The sequence below is a fragment of the Engystomops pustulosus genome, chromosome 4, assembly GCF_040894005.1.
Source record: "Engystomops pustulosus chromosome 4, aEngPut4.maternal, whole genome shotgun sequence".
Lineage (NCBI taxonomy): Eukaryota > Metazoa > Chordata > Amphibia > Anura > Leptodactylidae > Engystomops > Engystomops pustulosus.
In genome coordinates this window covers 148,625,755-148,646,480 of record NC_092414.1, presented here as the reverse complement: position 1 = coordinate 148,646,480, position 20,726 = coordinate 148,625,755, and the positions used below count along the sequence as shown (strand labels likewise).

At 41.9% G+C, this 20,726-nt stretch overlaps 1 protein-coding gene across 3 annotated transcripts in view; it reads right to left on the bottom strand.

Annotated features, from left to right (window-relative positions):
* The window catches only part of APBA2 (amyloid beta precursor protein binding family A member 2), a 220,182-nt gene extending 210,858 nt beyond the window's left edge, over positions 1-9,324 (bottom strand). For 2 of the 3 annotated variants that reach the window (XM_072148038.1, XM_072148037.1), the window contains exon 1: positions 9,119-9,324. The gene's annotated coding sequence lies outside the window, so the exon portion shown is untranslated. The remainder of the gene's footprint in view (positions 1-9,118) is intronic. The other variant, XM_072148036.1, reaches the window with a different exon arrangement.
* Positions 9,325-20,726: the final 11,402 nt, after the last annotated feature.

The following is a 20,726-nucleotide window of genomic DNA, read 5'->3' as shown; positions in this document are numbered from 1 at the left end:
TGGAAAAAGACAATTAGGTTCATTTGTCATTGCTAGCATTCTAGTACATGTACAGAGATTGAGTGTTATTACTACATCTGCTACAAGATGCTTATAATCATGAGTAGCTTGGACTTTCAAAAAGGTGGAAACAATTTTAATATCCTATTTTGATTCCTGGGGAGATTTACCTTCACCAGTAATGGGTATGTAATGACTTTTTGTTACAACGTACTGCACTTGATCTTTAGCTAATTATGTTTTATCTCTGAATCATGGTGAGTCAGAAGCTTTGCCGAATAGCGACAGCTAGTGACTGCCATTAAAGGGCCACTAAAGCTTGTAATGCGGCTGAATATAATCCATTGTTTCCATTGCAGAGGAGGGGTGACTACAGTGCTCAGCTACTGACAGAAAGTGCAGGAATATCACATCCGCTATTCCCATGACCACAACTTCATCAGTGCTAAAGCGCCCATTGTCTTATCAGGACCTGGGGTCCTTGTTATCAGCAGTAGTTGAAGTCCCAAAAGTCATGCCCAGTGGCGGAAAGAGCTGGGATCATAGCAATCTTTTGAATAGTCTCTCCAGGGCACTGGCTAGAAGGAACGTATAGACATATTGAAACTATCGAAACCCTTTCATTCCCACTTTTATAAGCCACAGGCAGCTTTAGGTGGTACAAAAATGATTGCTTTATCCCCTCCTGTTTTCTGACTTGGGTGAGATCCTGGTTTTAATTATTCTGACGTGGACCCAATGGCAGATATGTGGTCTGTCTCCAAGAGTCTGCATGCCCCATACACTGGAACTCTTCACCAGAATGTGTCAGATTGTCCCCCACCTTCCAAACCTTCAAACGTAATCTAACAACCCATCAGTTTAGGATCACATACAATATACAATAACTGCACTTCTCCCTCACCCTCCATCAACCCTCCCACATAGATTGTGACAGGCCCCCTTTCTCCTTGTTCCTGACCAGTATATTATACTGTACTTCCATTTGTTCTTACATATGTGCTGTATGTGAACTCCTTATTGATTGTACAGCGCCATCCGATTATTGGTGCTCTAAAATAAATAATAATTTAAAGGGAACCTGTCAACAGCAAGTGGCCTAATAAACTACTACCAGTATATTGTCAAGCAGTGCAACACCATCTAGTTTTTCTTTTCTTTCATGGCTCTGTGTGGTGGCATCATCCAGAAAATCAACTTTGAAGTGAGATGTAAATTAGTTGTGTAAAGTCAAGGAGTCAAGGAGAGTTTAAAACTGAAGTCAAGGTGGGGAGCTCTGAACGCCTCCTCCTCTATCATAGAAATCACAGAAATCTAGTTAGTGATGTCTCTGGATGCAGGACCAACAATTACAGTGAAGGGGACTTTCTGAGGAAGAGAGAGCTTGACTTCAGTGTTAAAATCTCCTCCTCCTTGACTTTATACAACCAATTTTCATCTCACTTCAAATTTGATTTCCTAGATGATGCCATCACACTGGGCCATGAAAGAAACATAATCTGCAAGGTGTTCAGCTGCTTGACAATAGACTGGTAGTGGTCTATTAGGTAAATTTCTGATGAAAGGTTCCCTTTAAAAAAAGCCACTCGACAACTCCTCATAATTTTGATAAGCATCATTGATTTATGTGGAATTTATGAGAAAAAATAATAATATGGTTCCTATGTGCAGACGGTAGGGGTCTAATGAATGGGACCCCATTAAATGGAGCGGCAGGTTGCACATGAGGTTCCACTCCATTCATTCTCTACAGGACCAACATCAATAGCCAATTAAAGTGTTTAGCAAGTCCACACAGAATCAGCAAGTTATAACCTATCATGTGGATTGGTCATAATTTGTTTTGGTGAAAAAATCTAGTTTTTACCTTTTTGGAATTTGGAGGCCAATATGCATCCCTATTTAAAGCCGTAGTCTTTATTATTTGACAAATCTACAACATAGGGGCAAATTGACTTACCCGGTCCCTGCGCAATCCCCGATCCAGACTGTCTGACGAGGATGAACTCTGCCGCGATTCATGAAGATTGTGTGCCTGATATCCTGCATGTGTCACTTCCCCAATCAGGTCCCCCGGAGTTCACCATCTTCTTCCCTTTGCATGTAAGTGCTTAGCTTGCGACACAATTTTTAATTGTCAGATCGTCCAACGGCCCGCCCCCCGATTTGTGTTGCATGAAAACCGACGCGATTGCGCCAAAATCCGATCACATGCGTCACAAACCACTTTTAAATCCCTGTCCCAGCGGCGCAAAGAGGAAATCGCCGGGATGTCCGACAAAAGTAAATGAGCCCCATAGAGTAAGCATTTGGCTTGTGCCATTATTGACATCCTAATTTAAGTTTAATCCTCACTCTTGAACATAGTTGCAGCATGGACATGAAGCATAGTGAAAGCATGTGGCCCGACTGGATGTTACTACATGGGAATGTGTCCCTAAACATGTATTACTGTTCAAACTTTGCTGGAAGCAGCATACTATGTAGGAAATCTAGCATCCTATTGTAACATTATTAACATATAGGGGGATATGTGTGTTATTAGTGTTTGTACAGCAGATTACCTATAACATTAAGTTTTAACGTTATTCAAATGAAGCACTCCTGTGTTCTGGCTGTTACATGCACTTGTTTGTGGGGTATGTAAGAGCCAAAGATCCAAATTTTGGATGGGCTCTATTTACATACCGTAAAGCACTTGTGCTTCATTTAAATAAACACAACCTTTCAAGGTGGAAGAAGCTTAATATCCTTTAAGAAAAAATTGTTTTTTTCTACATCACTAGTAAATAAACACTTAAAAAATCACAAACTGTATTAGTGAATCATAATTACAATAACACATTTATATTTAAATTTAAGTACAATTTAATATATGTGGAGGCACAATAAAAATAGGAGGAATAAAGATGCATCCCCAAGACTCCCTACAATACACTTCTCATGAGGGGGAAACAAATTACAAACCTTAAATCTAAAGTGCAAAACATGCCTCAAATGTACAAGAAAACCAAAATAACCCCTACACTCCTTCACAGATCATATATGCCTCTCCAAACTAAACACTCAGAAAACCAAAAAGAACCAGAGCGGCAAACAGCAATTGTTAGCATAAAATAATATTCTTTATTGAAAGCAAATACACAAATTCAACATGTATATCCCTCAAATGGGGAGGTATAAATACAGTATATAGGGGACACAAGTAGCCCCAGATGGAAAATAGGGCAACACAGAAGACCAGTGGCCACCCCTATTAGCCCAGGGTCCTAGTAATATGTATAGCAGTATTAATTACGCAGTCAAATGTAAGACCAAGACAAGAAGGGGATAAAGTGGCAATAGTTCAGTGAAGAGTAAACTATACACAAACTGGAGGTACCATCCAGTATTGAAAATATTACAAAATTTGGAAGGCCAAAGGGTACACCCCGACGCGCGTTTCGCACTGATGCTTCGTTAGCATATACTGTATACTGTGTTTTTACCTCCCCATTTGAGGGATATACATGTTGAATTTGTGTATTTGCTTTCAAGAAAGAGTATTATTTTATGCTAACAATTGCTGTTTGCCGCTCTGGTTCCTTTTGGTTCTCAAATCTACAAGGTAAGGTTCCACATCAAAAGGAAAAAGAGAACAGAATACAGAATACCAGGGGGGGGGGGGTGTAACATCTCCCTGACACATGTTTTGCGTGGCTGGCTTTGTCTAGGGGTATCCACAGCCATGGGAAAACCAAAGCTAGCCTTGTCATACATGTGTCAGGGAGGTGTCCGTCCATTTCTCTGATTTGTAATCTGTTAATTTAAATAAAGTCAAAACTTAATTTTTCAGGAAATCTAGTGTACCCAGCCGTGTGAATGACTAATAACGACTTAAAATATCCACCTGGCCTGTCATACTAGCAATACCTAGGCAGGAATGGATTGGCCATTACACCTACAGGAATAAATGACCTAATGTGATCACCCTGTATATACTGCTGCCATAATACACATCATATTTTCAAGCATAAAAGACCCCTTGTCGCAAACTTGAGCGCATTCCCCTTTTATGTGGCCATATTGTGTGGGGTGGTTAGCACTCCACTATCTCAGACTTTGTAGATTGTCCAAATCGTGTGAACCAAAATGTCTATAGGGAAAGATTATCTTATAGTCAATTTTTACATCTGAGGAGACTGATTGGGATCATTTGTTAATAAAGGTAAGAGAAGTGTAGATACCTTTACCCTTGTTATCCTAGCTAGACAGGGCACTAGAGAAGGCAATGACTCTGAGTTGCCTTCTTGTTCGGTTTTAGTCCATGTGAGGGAGCGTGATCCGTGCTGCTATACAAAAGTGCTGCTAGGTCTAGACCTCCTATTGCATTTTGAAGCAAAAATTGCCTAGTACAGAGTAGATTCTTCAACCACCCCCTGCATATTGTGATTGGGAAATGGCTGTGGGCACTGCAACTACTGTAAATTCAATAGTTTAACCAAGGTTGTTAATGTTGGCGGGGTGTCCCAAAATGTTACCTCATTCATCTCCTGCAGGTCTACTTTTGTGGTTGCCCTCATCTCATGAAACACATGAGAAAGATTAAAAGGGTTGATGTGAGCCCCCTGGGTAGCACCAGGAAAGTATTATTACATCTGTAGTTTTGTAGTTTTTCCTTTTTTTTTCTTAGTCTATCCTGTATATGTTGGTCTTGATTAATTGACCATGTCTCTGATATTTCTATATTCTTATATTCTTCTATTTTAACCCATCGGTGTATTGTGTCACATTTGTGGCTTGTACACTGCACTGTAAGGGGTTGTTTCTTACATTGTTTGTCGTCTCATTGCCTTCGTCTGCCTGCAGCTACGTATTTGACCTGCGTATCACAGGCTTCTCAGCGCTTTGACTTGCCTTTTCTCAACAGCTTGAGAAACTATATACCAGTGTGCAACGGCCCATCACTGCAGACTGTATCTCCCTATGTGCGGCATCAATTAATAAAAGATTTTCATCACACTTATCGCCGAGTGCTGTATCTTTCTCTTTATATACTTCTTACACTTACAAGATCCAGATAAGACTTCATAATACATGGTAGTTCATAGTCCACCAGAGCTCAGGGTACTCTGTACACATGATCTCTGCAGTGGATAACAAGAAGTGTTAAAGGGGTTGTCCAGTTTAAACAAATAAATGTTATTGTTTTAGTAATAAAAAGTTACACAATTTTCCAATATACTTTCTAAATCAATTTCTCAGTGTATTCTAGATCTCTGCTTGCTATCATTCTAGGGGAAAGAAATCGAGATCTCTGCTTGCTGTCATTCTATGGGAAAGAAATCTGTTGATGTCACATTATATCACACAGGTGCACGGCTTGTTACATCACAGAACGTAATATGTGATATAACGAGCCATGCACCTGTGTGACATCACCTGACCTTTATCCACAGAAAGTAAACAATGACGTTTCCTATAGAATGACAGCAAGGAGACATCTAGAATATATACGTATGACTTTTCATTTTACAATCAATAACATTTATGTACAGAAAATGGAGAAGGCCTTTAATTGCATTTCATAAATAAAGGCCTAATTTTAATGCATTATTGGAATGAATAGTAGATGATGCATTTAAAGTTTATATTTCCGGCACATCAAACTGGACTATGATGTTATGCATTAATGTAGTTATCTAAATTGGTGCATGTTGAACTAAATATTTTCATTGTTCAGGAGAAAAATCTGAAAATGTTGGAGAAGGGTGAAAGTCTTCAACAAGACATACTACCAGTTTTGAAAATGGTGAAATGTAACAAATTGAAGGTAATGTCTGTATTGCGACAATTTTCTTTTCTGTACAATCTGTGCCCAATAAAATTGTTATTTAAAAAAAATGTATATTTCCCACGCTCCTGACAGTATTCAATTTGCCACCAACAATTTTAATCACCATCATTTTTATTTTTAACCCTGTCCCCTTGTGTTGGTCCCTCTGGCCTTCTGCTAATGTCTACCCAAATACAACTCAGGGAAACTTTAACATTCTTTTTTAGGAACGCTATAAAGGTGTTTTCCATCCCCAACATCTTAATGACTTATCTTTACAATACAGTAAACACAGTCAGATACGGCAATTTTGTCCATTGTCAACTGGTGTCCCACTTAAGTGCATGACGGAAACACAATAGACTGAGCTTTATCCTTATGGCTCTGTCTAATGTGTACAGTACTAGTGCTGCTGGAAGCACTGCAATATGCAGGGGGGGCATCGGGTATCACACCCCCACCGAACACATATCCAAAACCTATTGGGGCAAATTTACTTACTCGGTCACCGGAGTTCACAGAAAATTGTGCATTGTCTTACTCGTATCGGATCGTGCGTCCGATATCATGAATATGTCGCTTCCCCGCTCAGGTCCGACAAATTTCACCATCTTTTTAGTGGTGCATCTAAGTGCTAGGGCTTGCGACACAATTTGAAAGTTAAATCCCGCACTCAGTCTGAATCAGTCCGACGGCATGCCCTCTAAATTCTGTCGCATGGAGGCCAGCGCAGCTGTGCCAAAAAAATGGTCGCGTGCAGCACAATCACAATGCAGCCACTACTTAAATACTCATGCAAGCCAATTTACCATTGAAGATAGGACAGAGACTGAAAAAAGTGTGTCACAAAGCCTAAGTAAATGTGCCCCGTTCTATCAATATGCAATAAATATGTATGATGCAAAACAGATCTACAACAAACACTACCGTTTTGGTTACTGAGTGGATTTATCATAAAGCATTACTTTGTTCAGATGAGAGACATATTTTAACTCAAATCTTTAGTATATCACCCTCTAAAACCTTTACTCTATTACTATTCTCTTTCCCTAAAATCCATACTATATCAGTGATTTCACACTATTCTATCTAGGTGTGGGCAAAAACATTTTTTCTACATTTGGTAAGCAGAAAACAATGAATATTGTTAAATCAAGTTTTAATTAAAGGGTCAGAACATAATGCCATTCAAGTTAATTCCCCCAACCACTGACACTTGAAAATTATTGAACTCCTGGCCAGGAGAATGAAAGCCCTCTGAAATCCACGCCTTCCAGATCCCATAGATGAATCAATATCCAGTGGGGCATAGGTTAATGTATGCCTCAGTCCTTACATTCTCACAAAAAAAACCCTTTTTATTTTTTACTTTCCTTACATGACAAGCTACTGCAACAGGATGAAAGGCATGGACCACTACTGTTGTGTGTCATTCATTGCAGAGGAAAATTTATATGATGCTGCATCATTTTTTTGTATTATCATAACATCATGAGACACAGCTAGGTATAAAGCAATTACATATAATGGAGTGAAATGTGCAGTGCTTCAGCGTGCAGAGCCTCTCGCATCACCAAATGCTATTATAACAGAAGACGATGGTGGCACTCCGCATATTAAGGCTGCATTAGAGTCAATAAGAGAGCAAAAGCACTAAACCAAAGCAAGAGAGCATTAGCCACAGTATGTAAATACAGCGCCTCCATCCTCCATACCCTGCAAACAACTGGCCAGGAGAACAAGTGAGTGAAGTATGGTGGCTCCTGACCTAAAGATGACAGATTAATGGAATCATTTGTCATCCAAGAGGCAAGTCTCCACAGAGATCCATAAAGCTAAAATCCCAGCAGCAAGACTTACTAGCAATGACTGAGACTTACTAGAATTAGCACTTGTCTTCCATGACCAGGACAGCTCTGCAATCATTAGCAGTCATCGTTCTCCCTGGTGCCTGACGACCATTCATAAAGACATGCCAATATCCAAAGATATTTTCCATTTTAGTAATAATATTAGTCTACAATATTTTATATATGTTATATAATAGTATATTATAATAGTATAATATAATATTATACAACATGTTATATAATAGCATTTCTGTAAATATTATCAAGTCAACAATGTTCCATGATGTACAAGACCATGGAGTTATATATGTGTTGGATACGACTCATGCGTGAAGTTTACATACCGTATTCTTTTAGTATTTTTGCATTAATATATGTTACTTCACTGGTTAAACATATTGGGGCAAATTTACTTACCCGGTCCATTCGCGTTCCAGCGGCGGCTTCTCCGCTCTGGATTCGGGTCCGGCCGGGATTTAATAAGGTAGTTCTTCCGCCGTCCACCAGGTGGCGCTGCTGCGCTGAAAGTAAACTCATCGCGCCGGAATGCACCGAGCTGGACCAGGTGAAGGTAAGCGGTCCTTATGCGACACATTTTCGGTTTTTAAATGCGGCGGTTTTTCCGAATACGTCGGGTTTTCGTTCGGCCACGCCCCCCGATTTCCGTCGCGCGCATGCCAGCGCCGATGCGCCACAATCCGATCGCGTGCGCCAAAATCCCGGGGCAATTTAAGTACAAGCGGCGCAAAACGGAAATATTCGGGTAACACGTCGGGAAAACGCGAATCGGGCCCTTAATAAATGACCCCCATTGTATGAGCTTGGATGGGTAAATTGAAAGCTTTAGTATTGATAGATATGAGAAAGATAGATATGATATAGAAAGCTATGAGATATATAGATAGATGATAGATATAAGATATATAGCAATGATATAGATAGATATATAAACTGATGATAGATATGAGATATACAGATAGATCATAGATAGAGGATCCATAGATATGAGATACAGTAGATAGAGAGACAGACTAGGTATATAGATAAGTAATCAGATCCATACACAGTGTATAGCCTGAACTTTGGCAGTAAACACCTGATTGTCAGCTCTTTGGATAAGGGTGTGCCTGCACAATGTGAGCTCTGCTTCATCAGATGCTGCTGGTGGAGGAAGGTTTTCTTCTCAGGACCAGGAACAGCAGCACCTTGTACAACTCCTAGCAGGGAGGTCCTGCGTGTAAAGGGTCCTGCATGCAGAGGAGCTGCACCCATCCATCATGTACCATTCCCAGCAACAGATTACAAGACACACATCGCTGAGGAGCTGCACCCTGGCTACAGTCCAGAGCCCCTCACCATCATGGAGATACATGTGCAGCCCCCTGGGACCAGAGCACTTGGGTGCCCCTTGCACAGCCCCTGTTGGGGAGTTAAGGTGAGGGAAGTTGCCTACCTGTGCCCGTAGCGCCCTGCTGTGCCTCCCTGTGTGCGGAGGCTCCGGATTGTCAGGCAGGCAGCAGCTCTTTTGTGTTCCTGCTTCCCAGCCACACGCTGAGACTACTAATGAACCCGGGAAGCTGAATGCAGCAGCACGGACAATGGCCGCCCCGGAACCTGTGTGCAGAAGAACACGGCCCCGGCCGAGGAAGGAGAAGAATGCACGAGAGAGCGTGAGGGAGGGGAAGAGGCTGTTACCATGGCGGCCCCATCCTTCTCCTCCTCCTCTGCTCCAGGCCTGTGTGCAGCCTTGTAGTATAGTGTGAGGAGGAATACACTGGAGGGGATTGTTTATAATCTCTCCTGCCAGGGGGCACCACAGGGCACAGGACTCCCTCACATATCACTTACCAATAACACATGAGGCTATGCACTGCTCTCAGGCGAAAAGAGCATGGACATAGTACAAATCTGCCACAAAATAGGCATGAAAGGGGGCACAAGTGTGATTTATAGGGTTTTATGTGCCACACATATCACACTGCCAGCTGTCTCACTTCACTTAAAGGGACTGTCCACAATTTTCCAATATATTTTCAAATCCTCACATTTTTCTAGATCTCTGCTCTGTAGAAAGCTTTATTATTTACTTTCAGTGGATAAAAACTTCTCCACAGCAAAGTGCTTTGGGTATAAAATCTGGCAGTAATGTGGGCAGATATGACACCTTTTACAGATGAGTAGCTGGATATTTTAAAATGCTAAATCAACATTTTGTCACTAATCTCAGAGACTTCAAACAGCGGGCGAGATGCCCCATAGTCCATTTAGTTCAAACTGGCCACAAAGGGGTATTCCCCTCTCGGTATTCACATTTATTTAAATTCATTTGCCATATGTAAACATTTCTTCAATTGGATGTTATTAAAAAAATGTTCCTGTGTAAAGATAATTTCTCACAAATGTAGCCTTGCTGTCCCTTAGAAACAAGATATCTTCCTTGGATACGACCACCTCACATTTTGGCAGCGGTGGCCAAACATGCGCTACTGAACTTTGCCTGACCACCTGGCTTAAGCGTTCATTACAGGACGACTGTGGGACCTGTAGTAACTCCCAGACATTTTATATACAAAAACCTTTTGTTTCTTTGGGCAATCACTCCAGCAGAGGTGGCTGTATCCAAGGGCACAGTCTTGTTTCTAAGAAACCATATCACTACATTTATGAGAAATTGGAGTGTGGAGAAATTGAAATTGGAGTGTGGAGGGGGCAGCAACCTGGTAAGCCACAGAGTGGCACAATGATAGAGTGTGGAGGTGGTGTCAGCAGCAGGAGCCCACAGAGTGGCACAATGATAGAGTATGGAGGTGGCGTCGGCAGCAGCATGAGCCCACTGAGTGGCACAATGATAGAGTGTGGAGGTGGCGGCAGCAGGAGCCGAAAGGTGGCAGCAACATGGAAAGCCACAAAATGGCACAATGATAGAGTGTGGAAGTGGCGGCAACCTGGTAATCCAGAGTGGCACAATGATAGAGTGGGGAGGTGGCGGCAGCAGAAGCAACAGCAGGAAGCCCACAGGTGGCAGCAACATGGAAAGCCAAAGAGTGGCACAATGATAGATTGTGGAGGTGGCAGCAACTTGGTAGGCCACAGAGTGTCACAATGATAGTGTGTGGAGGTGGCGTCAGCAGCAGGAGCCCACAGGTGGCCGCAACATGGAAAGCCACAGAGTGGCACAATGCAGTGTGGAGGTGGCAGCAACCTGTTCATACAGGCGGTCTAACATATGGAGGCTGGAATTCCAACGGGTGGAAAAATCGCATATCAGACTATGTTGGGGGAGGCCGTTCTGATGCAACTTGAGGAGGGTGTGCTTGGCTTTGTAAGAATGGCTGAAGTGCATGCACAGTTTCCTGGCCATTTTTAGTATGTCTTGCAGATGGGTGGAAGACTTGAGGAACCTGTTGACTACCAGACTGAACACATGAGCCATGCAGGGTGCATGGGCATTCTCTCCTCGGTGCAGCACAGACACCATGTTACTCACATTGGGGCACATTTACTAAGGGTCCGCAGCCGCGAATCCGTCAGGTTTTTCCCGAATATTTCCGTTTTGCGCTGTATTTCACGGGATTGTGGCGCACGCGATCAATTTTTGGCGCAATCGCGCCAACTTTCGCGCGACAGAAATCGGGGGGCGTGGCCACTGGACAACCCGAAGGATTCGGAAAAAACGCAGAATTTAAAAAGCCATTTGTGTCGCAAGATCAAGCACTCACATACACCAGAAAAAAGCAGGTGAACTTCGGCGGACCTCGGCGCAGCAGCGAAACATGGTGAATATCGGCGCACGGACCTTAGTGAATCCCGGCAGAACCCGAATCAGCGACGGAGAACCCGCCCCTGGATCGCGACTGGACCGGGTAAGTAAATGTGCCCCAATGTCTGTCAAAATGTTTCCGATTTTCAGTTGTTGCGGAGAAGTTCCTACCCTGTCACTTCGTTCGTCCAGGCAAACCAGGTGTAGCACTGTGTGATACCGCTGTGCCCTGCACATGTGGTATGATGGAGCAGCACTTGTGGAGGCTGAGGTGGTGGTGGAGAAGGAGGAGACGGACACCGGTGCAGCAGTTAGACAACGTGGAGGAGAAAGCGGCTTCTCTTTTTCAAGTTGTTTGTGTGGCTGGGAGGGAAGCACATTCACCCAGTGGGCTGTAAAGAACATGTACTGGCCCTGATCGTAGTTACAGCTCCACATGTCCGCGCTGCCGTGCACCTTGGAAGAAACCGATAAGCTCAGGGACTGGCCCACCTTCTGTTCTACATATTTGTGAAGGGCCAGCACTGCCTTTTTGGAAAAAAAATTGCGGCTTGGAACTCTCCATCTCGGTTTGGCACAAGCCATTAGTTCTCTGAAGGGTGCAGAGTCCACGACTTGGAAAGGGAGGGACTGCAGTACCAACAATTTGGACAAGAGCACGGTCAGCTTCTGCACCTTAGAATGGCTGGAGGCATACAGATGTCTCAATGTAATCGCCTCTTTCAACCATTGCTGACGCCATGCGTAGCGAGGAGCAGGAGCATCTGGACTGGGAGATGATGACAAAGACAAACAGCTCCCTTCAGCAGAGGTGCTGGAACCTTGACTGGCTGAAATGGCTTGTGTGCCACTAGGTGCTGCTGCTGTTGCTGCGGCGGCAGGATGGCTCTCCACATCTGTTCCATGTTTCTCCCAGGCCATAGGATGGTGACGCTGCATGTGTTGATACAGGGCCGTGGTGCCAACGTTAGCTCATTGGCCACACTTCACTTTCTGCACGCACATTCTACATAAACACACGCTCGGCTCTTCTGCCACACCACCGAGTGACTGCACTGAGTGACTACTAACGCCGCTGCCTCGTACCCCGCAGCCGTTTGGCTCCCGTCCTCCCACTGCTGCCACCCTGCTGACTCACGGTCACAGTAGCGACTTGCTGCCTGCTCCACTGCCTGACACGCAAGCGGACACTCTCTTCGCCCAATGATGATGAATCTCTTGCTACACCTGGCTCCCAAGTGTGATCGGCTACATCATCGTCTATTTGTGTCACAGCCTGCCTATTGCACAAAGCAGCGGATGTCTGCCCACCTCTTCACTACCAAGCAGCTGCTGACTGTCCTCAAACACATTGTCCTCGCTGTATAGTGGTGCTGAGCCAAGACAACCTAGTAGCTGAGGGATATGAACAGGACCAGGAGGCTGGTTGAGGACAGGTGAGGGCCGCTGACCTGCTCCTGGGCCATGCCAACTAATTGTCTTATCTGAAGAACCCACACACTCTTGACTGGGGTTTCCGATCTTATATTTGAGGAATTGGGTGACCTAGTCAACCAATCAACAACCTTTGGGTTGTTGATCAACACACTGCTGCTAGATGACAATGGCAGTTCTGGCCTCACCGAGTCACCCCTGCTGCGACGTCCCCTTGCTGTGCTGCGACCTCTGCCTGCTCCACCTGCCACCTTTCTGTCTGACAGTGTGGTTAATTAACTATGTGGATTTGACACGTACTGTATTTCTTGCTCTCAACTTTAGCAACACAAAAAGTATGGGAATTTGCGTTATACAGGTAACCCACAACTGACACCCTGTAATTGGAGCGAAAATCACCCTATAAACTACGTGGATTTGACACATATTTCTTGCTCTCAACTTTAGCAACACAAAAACGATGGGAATTTGCCTTATACAGATACCCCACAACGGACACCCTGTAATTGGAGCGAAAATCACTCTATAAACTACGTGGATTTGACATGTATTTCTTGCTTTCAACTTTAGCAACATAAAAGTATGGGAATTCGCATTATACAGTTGCCCCAAAACGCACACTTTGGGAGAGGAGCACAAATCACTATGGCAGCTGTGCGGATATGACACAGATTTCTTCCTAGTCGCTTCAGTAACAAAAAAAGAACTGCTATTTGGGGTAAACAGATCCCCCTAAATGCACACCCTGGGAGAGGGGCAGAGATCACTACAGCAGCTGTGTGGATATAAAACAGATTTCTTCCTAGTGGCTTCAGTAACAAAAAAGAACTGCTATCTAGGGTATACAGATCCCCCTAAATGCACACCCTGGGATTGGAGCAGAAATTGCTACAGCACAGTACAGTAATAGCAACTAGACACTACAGACAGCACATGCAGTGTAAATGACGAGATTGCAAATACAAGAAACACAAAAAACAGAACAATGGAGGGCCGTGCCTCGGGTAATATCGTCGGGCACTGGAAAGAAAAGAAACAAGCGGTCCGAAATGGGGTGCTCACCATAAGCCTCATTGGCTAGTATGCATGTAACCCTTTCATAGGGTGATGGTCTCTTCAGGAATCCTGATCCGGACACAGTCATCTGCACCTCTAGCCCAAAAGAAAACAGCCGGTTCCAAAAGCAGGGAACCGGTAGCATAAGGTGTATGAAAAGAGGGTGTCGGCTAGACCTTATGGGTGCTAACCACCGGTATGGAGAATCAACAGCAGTGAATCACTGACTCAACTCCAAGGCAATAAAGTTAAAATTAAAATTCAAATAATGACATTAATTATTATGATACAACACATATAGTGTTAAGGGCATAAAACCAAACAAAATATGGCATATAAAATCCTTTTGACGCGTTTCGGGTCGGGCGACCCCTTCTCAAAAGTAGGAATCCTAATTTTGAGAAAGGGTCGCCCGATCCGAAATGCGTCAAAAAGATTTTATATGCCATATTTTGTTTGGTTTTATGCCCTTAACACTATATGTGTTGAATTATATTAATAAATGTCATTATTTTAATTTTAACTTTATTGCCTTGGAGTTGAGTCAGTGATTCACTGCTGTTGATTCTCCATACCGGTGGTTAGCGCCCATAAGGTCTAGCCAACACCATCTTTTCATACACGAGATTGCAAATGGCTGACAGTTTTTGTAGGGCTGTGTGACATCACATAAGCCTGCCGGTCGCTGATTGGCTTACAGGTCTGCAGATGTCATCAAGGGTGTTCCTTTCTCCTTCCCAGAGTTCTTTGCTCCATGTAACACGTTGTGCTCGCGGCCATTTATTTAAAAAAAAAAACAAGGGGAAAAATCAGCGTAAACTTCAGATTTGTGATGAATCGAATTTTCTGTGAAATTCGTATAGAATTCCACTTTGTTTGCCCATCTCTAGTTAAATCGTTTGGGTAACTCCTCCCCAATACAGAGAGTGATTCCCAATTCACATTTTTAATTGATTTTATTTGATTTAAATTATGAAAGTTGGCATCAAAACAGACAGATCACTTTTCGTTATCTGAATAGGTAACTGGTGTTTGTAAAGAGATAAAAGACATTGAGCCACTGATCTCAGACTGCCATAACAGAGAGGGTGATGCCCTGTGCCAAATGTTGTTATGGTAGAGTTGTGGTACAGTAGTATTGTGATCTATGGTATAAGGCAGCGGTAGCGAACCTATGGCACGGGTGCCAGCGGTGGCACTCAGAGCCTTCTCTATAGGCACCCGCGCCATCATCCCACCGCAGACAGGACTCAGGGCCTCTTGCAGTCCCAGGCAGCCCAGGACCCTAGAAGGAAGCTACATTGATAAGAAAAGCTTTTTCTCCTTCTTTCTACTGTATTGGTGTCCTCAGGTGCCTATACAATTTAAACATGTGACAGAGCAGGGAGTAATAAGTTACTGTTTAAATTGTCGCATCGGCACTTTACAAAAAATATGTGGGTTTTGGAAGTAGGTTTGCCATCACTGCTATAAGTGATCTAATCCTCGCAAGGGATAGAAGTCAGTAAAGTTTTAAATAGCAATAAAATGTTGCATTGAAAAAAAATTACAAATAAATTACGTGTTCCCATGTCCAAAAATGTCCATACTACCAAAATAAATTATTATTCATTATAATGAATGCAGTAACAGAAAAAAAAATGTAAAAATGCCTCAATTACTGTTTTGCCAACTATAAAAAGTGATAAACACAATCTATCATCAGGAATCAAACTCAGAACTCTCTGGCACTTTCCAGCCAGAAGGGGTTTTATAAACTCCCCTTGTGAGGTGGCAAGCTTCTCATCCAACCAGATCCTGTAACAGATACAATTATAAATTATAACCATTAAATGTTATTGGTCAACAATAAACAGCATTCCTTCTCAGACAGATATTAACCCCTTAGTGACCAAGACCATTTGCACCTTGATGACCAAGGCCTATTTTTCAAAACCAGCATTTGTCACTTTAGCGGGTAATAACTTTAGAAGGCTTTAACTTACCCAAGCATTTTTTAGTTTGTTTTTCCATTACATTTTTTACTTCAAAATAGTAGGAAATTTTCGTTGATATATTTAACATTTATTTATGAAAAAAGGTGAATTTGGTAAACATTTTGAAAAAAATTGCTATTTTCAAACTTCAAAATGTTTTGTTTTTGAAACTGATAGTCTTACTACCATAATTAGTTACTAACAAACATTTACCATATCTCATCTTTGTGTTGGCATCATTTTAGAATCAATTATTTTAGGGACCATTTCTTTTCTATAGGGGTTTTGAAAGTTCTGTAAATAGGAAGCCCCCACATATCACCCCTTCATATTAACTTCACCCCTCAAACTATTCAAAACAGCAGGTAGAAAGCTTATTAATCCTCTATGTTTTTTTACAGAAATTCTAACAAAATGAGGTTTGATTTGGAATTTACTAACATTTATCATTAATACATTAATTTAGCCGCAAAATGTACCCACATTAACTGAATAAAAGTAGAAAATGCCTCTAAGAATATATTATGCAGTGATTAAGGGGTCACCCCCATATTGAAGTAAGATTACATTTACCGTACTTTCCTGTTGGAAACACAATGGGGGTCATTTACTAAGGGCCCGATTTTCCCGACATGTTACCCCAATATTTCCGATTTGCGCAGATTTTCCCTGAATTGCCTCGGGATTTTGGCGCACGCGATCGGATTGTGGCGCATCGGTGCTGGCATGCATTCGATGGAAATCGGGGGGCGTGGACGAACGAAAACCCAATGGATTCGGAAAAACTTGCGCATTTAAAAAAAAAATAAGTGTCGCGGTATTCACGCTAACCTTCTATAGGAATAGGCCGGTGAACTTCAGTGCATTCCGGCGGGCCTCGGGGAACTTCAGCGCAGCAGTGCCACCTGGTGGACGTCGGAGGAACTACCTTAGTGAATCCCAGGCGGACCCGAATCCACCGCAGAGAACGCGCCGCTGGATCGCGAATGGACCGGGTAAGTAAATCTGCCCAATGTTTCCAAAATATGTTATCACGAGTGGAGCCTTTGGATTGAGTTTCCAAATGTAACTAAAATGCCACTTGTGAACGCAGGTACCACAAACCTTTTTCCCAGAGAATTTGTAAACTTTTCATCATGTGGTAAGGGGTAATAGTAACACTAGATGGCTCGCAGAGGTGATCAGACTCTGTGATACATATTATATCTATTTGGAGTTTAATTTCGTAACCCACTGCTTTGGCAGGGGAGTTACAATTGTGATGTGGCATGGGAACATTGTGAAATCATAAAGGAGCATTTTGATGTCACAATGAAAAATCATTTAGTGGTATTCTAATAAAACAATTAGGCATTGTGATATCATTGTGATATCATAAATATGGCATTGTGTTATAATGGACATTGTGATGTCTCAAAAGGATATTGTGAGATCATGATAAGACCCTGTGTAGTCATAATGGGTACTGTGATGTCACGATGGCCATAGTAACGTCATAATAAGGGTTTGTGATTAGAGTTGAGTAGGTTGGTCAAAATTCGGGTTTGACCGGTTTGTCTGAATTTCACAACAAATTTGAAGTTCCATTAATCCGGAATTTAAAACTTTTAATTTGAAGTTCCATTAATCCAGAATTAAACATTTTTTTAATTTTTAGCTTCATTAATCCAGAATTAAAACATTTTTAAATTTGAAATTTCATTAATCTTAATTTACTTTTTTTTTTTTTAAGTTGATCTCCCAGGAATGTGGAATTCAGACACTGGAAAAACAAGTTGCATGTAATCCATGCTTTGTTTATTTTAAAAAAATTTAGAATTGTGATGACACAATTGAGCATTGTGATGTCATGAAAGATTGGTGCATCTTAGATCCCCTGCAAGTAGCAGAAGGGCACAAAAGTCAATATAAAATATAAATAACTTTTTTGTGTAAAAACTGTATTAAACCTGTTAGGGATTTTTATGCAGGGCCCCAACAGCCCTCTTGACTTTTGTAAGGTGAGTCCTTATTAACCCTTTCATGGTTGTCCCAGTACCAGGGACTTGAACATAAAACCAAGACATACGTCAGTCTCTTAGTGTATGTAAAGATCTCCCGTTTAATATCTCAAATGCATAATATCACAGACTGAAGAGTCATCAAAGAGGCGTGAATAGTGTACTGCAAAGCTATTGGTCATCAGCACATTCTGGGAAAAAATTAATTAATTGTGCTCAGTTCTCAGGGACCTTGTACACATATATTGTTAATACTAATTTCCTGAGAAGAAGAAGATAAGCGGACTCCAGAATCATAATATTATTTTGCATCAAGGGCAGGCTGGCTTGTCATTAAATGTCAAAGGGAATTAGTTGGCAGGCGAGCAAACAGGTTAAATGAAGTTTGAATTATGAATTTAACTGGACAGTGGTCAGCGAACATGTCTGCTGTATCTAAGATGGCGGACAGTAGTCAAGATGGCATCCGAAACCAGTGCAATCTCCTCAACAAACCCTTACCGACATGTGATGTACAATTATGTCACATGCCGGCTGCGGGTGCACGGACAGGGCTCACGAGCATATTGCAGCAAACACTGAGTGGTAACAGCCGCGGTCAGGGCTGGCACCTATTGCGGGTGTTAACCATATAAATGGGCCATTTTGCATTCACTCGCCGAATCCCCGTTAGGTCATTGGGGGCGGGGGCGCATTCGGGTTGACATGACAGCCTCGGATCTTAGATAGTTTGGTTTTAACCTATTCATTAAAATCTGTGATTAGTACATTGTAATGAATGAGGAAAATCCCCATATACTGCCATAAAATAGTATTTTAATAAATGAAAACTTTCCCTATTAGTACCCTACGGCCGTTTCGCCACCATGATGCGGCTTCATCTGGGGGTCATCTTCATCTGAAGCCGCATCATGGCCGTAGGGTACCAATAGGGAAAGTTTTCATTTATTAAAAGAGGGAAAAATAGCAGAATGTTCTCGTGCAAATTAGCGGCATATCAGTAGAAATCTATAAAGAGAGTTCAGAATAGCTGCGATCGTGCCCATAGGTTCGCCACTCGTGAAGAGAGTGAGAACGTGCCACTTTCACAACACAGCGGAGGCACGGCATTCACTGCCTCACGGACTGTATCCAATAAGGCTCTAACATATAGCTACAACCATATAGTGGCGATATATGCTGTGTGTGTACCGTTCCCTAAACCTTGGGATCGAGACTACAACTACTGCCAAACTCGGTGGTGTATACAGAGTGGACGAGTGAAAATGAATATGTGCTTATAAATAAAGGGCAAACAAACTTCTGTGACATGCAACATTGTTACATTTAAAGCTCATTACAAAATAAAGGGCTTATTGTACAGATACAGATAGACGCAAGGCTGTAGTTTATACAACACGAGGTGATAGGCTTGAATATAACAATAAAAACCTTACCCTCTAACAAATCCCTCAATTTAAGGGAACCCATGCAAATCAAATCTTAGGCGTCCTTATTTTGCATGTCAGGGGATACTACCCCTAGAACTTTCCCTATCTGTTTAAATTTTTATTCTTATATCCATGACATATATTTTAATCTTATTCAATAAAAGTTATATTTTACTGCCACTTCTCCCGTCTCTCTCCCCCTCTCCCTACAATTAAAATCTCTCCATTAATCCCTATCATATATTAAAAGAAAGTCTTGTACAGCCTGGGTCTTCAAACCCCAATAATAACAATCAAATTTGGAATAAAAAGGGCTAGCGGTGCTAAAATCATAAAGAAAAATAATATAATACTAATATCCATTGAAAGGATTAATTGGAAGCAGCATAAAAATGGGTGGTCCAAGCAAGATGTTCTAATTGTTTTTCCGACATTAAGCTCTATGTTTCTATGTTCCATGGAAGAAAATGCTATTTTTACAAAGCTGTGTCATTTTAGATTTCGTGTTTCAGCTCCAAAGATAACTTTTAGGCGACAAACAATAATGGTGACAGCTGGTGCCTATGAAAAAACAGCACTGAAATGCTAATCTTGTAGAGAAAAAGAATGTTTATTTTGAAGGCTGTTTTGCTTCTATGGCAGCATGGAGAAAATGTGGATGTTTCATTATATTGATTTTTAGCTGTGTGGCTTCCAAACACAAATCAAAGATCATGCACAATCTTGTCTGAGAAATACAGTTAAAGTAAATTAATTCCTACAAACCACAAAAACATGGGACGATCTCCACATGCACATCGTAGCTCCAGCAGATAAACATAAGTGTTGATGAATGTAACAAGTGGTGTTTATTTAATTTTATCTGTAGATAATCCGTAGGTTTATTATGCTTCATTATCAAATTGTGTGTTTTACGTTTCAATAGGTAGCATTTATACCAGTCATACACATGAGTTTACTGAAGCAGCAGCTTCTACTGTTTCTACATTTGTTCTACTGCTAAGAGATGATGGGGTGCCACAGGTTGTGCAAGGCCTCCAAAATTTAGATAGTTGTATGCTAATGATGTGGTCTTATAGTAGGGGTTTAATTTAGGGGGGGTACAGAGGGCCTACTGAGCCTTTGGTCCTAATCCCAATATGTCACCATCAGACTGCAAGCTCATGCGAGCAGGGACCTCACTCCTATTGTTTCCATATGACAATGTTATTACTCTGTAATGTTTTATTCAATTTGAAAATATACCCCGTGTACAATGCTGTGGAGAATGATGGCGCTATATAAAAAAGATTATTATTTATAATACGAGACCAGTAAAAAAAAGGATAAATTAGAGTTGTAGGACCTTTAAATGATGTTTTGTTATGAACCAGGTGCTTCATGTTACGCCTGTAACTAGAAAAAT